The sequence below is a fragment of the Chiloscyllium plagiosum genome, unplaced genomic scaffold (genome assembly GCF_037043375.1).
Source record: "Chiloscyllium plagiosum isolate Xiang-an unplaced genomic scaffold, Cpla_swu_hap1 HiC_scaffold_13, whole genome shotgun sequence".
Taxonomy (NCBI): domain Eukaryota; kingdom Metazoa; phylum Chordata; class Chondrichthyes; order Orectolobiformes; family Hemiscylliidae; genus Chiloscyllium; species Chiloscyllium plagiosum.
This window is the reverse complement of record NW_028270151.1, coordinates 7,634,518-7,635,149: the sequence shown is the minus strand read 5'-3', so window position 1 is coordinate 7,635,149 and position 632 is coordinate 7,634,518.

Here is a 632-nt window from a genome sequence, read left to right as displayed (position 1 = left end):
GAGTGTGGATGTGTGTGTGTGAGAGAGAGTGTGGATGTGTGTGTGTGAGAGAGAGTGTGGATGTGTGTGTGTGAGAGAGAGTGTGGGGGTGTGTGTGTGTGTGTGAGAGAGAGTGTGGGTGTGTGTGTGTGAGAGAGAGTGTGGGTGTGTGTGTGTGAGAGAGTGTGGGTGTGTGTGTGTGAGAGAGAGTGTGGGTGTGTGTGTGTGAGAGAGTGTGGGTGTGTGTGTGTGAGAGAGAGAGTGTGGGTGTGTGTGTGAGAGAGAGAGTGTGGGTGTGTGTGAGAGAGAGAGTGTGGATGTGTGTGTGAGAGAGAGAGTGTGGATGTGTGTGTGAGAGAGAGAGTGTGGATGTGTGTGAGAGAGAGAGTGTGGATGTGTGTGAGAGAGAGAGAGTGTGATGTGTGTGAGAGAGAGAGTGTGGATGTGTGTGAGAGAGAGAGTGTGGATGTGTGTGAGAGAGAGAGTGTGGATGTGTGTGCGAGAGAGAGAGTGTGGATGTGTGTGCGAGAGAGAGAGAGTGTGGATGTGTGTGCGAGAGAGAGAGAGTGTGGATGTGTGTGTGTGAGAAAGAGTGTGGATGTGTGTGTGAGAGAGAGTGTGGATGTGTGTGTGTGAGAGAGAGTGTGGGTGTG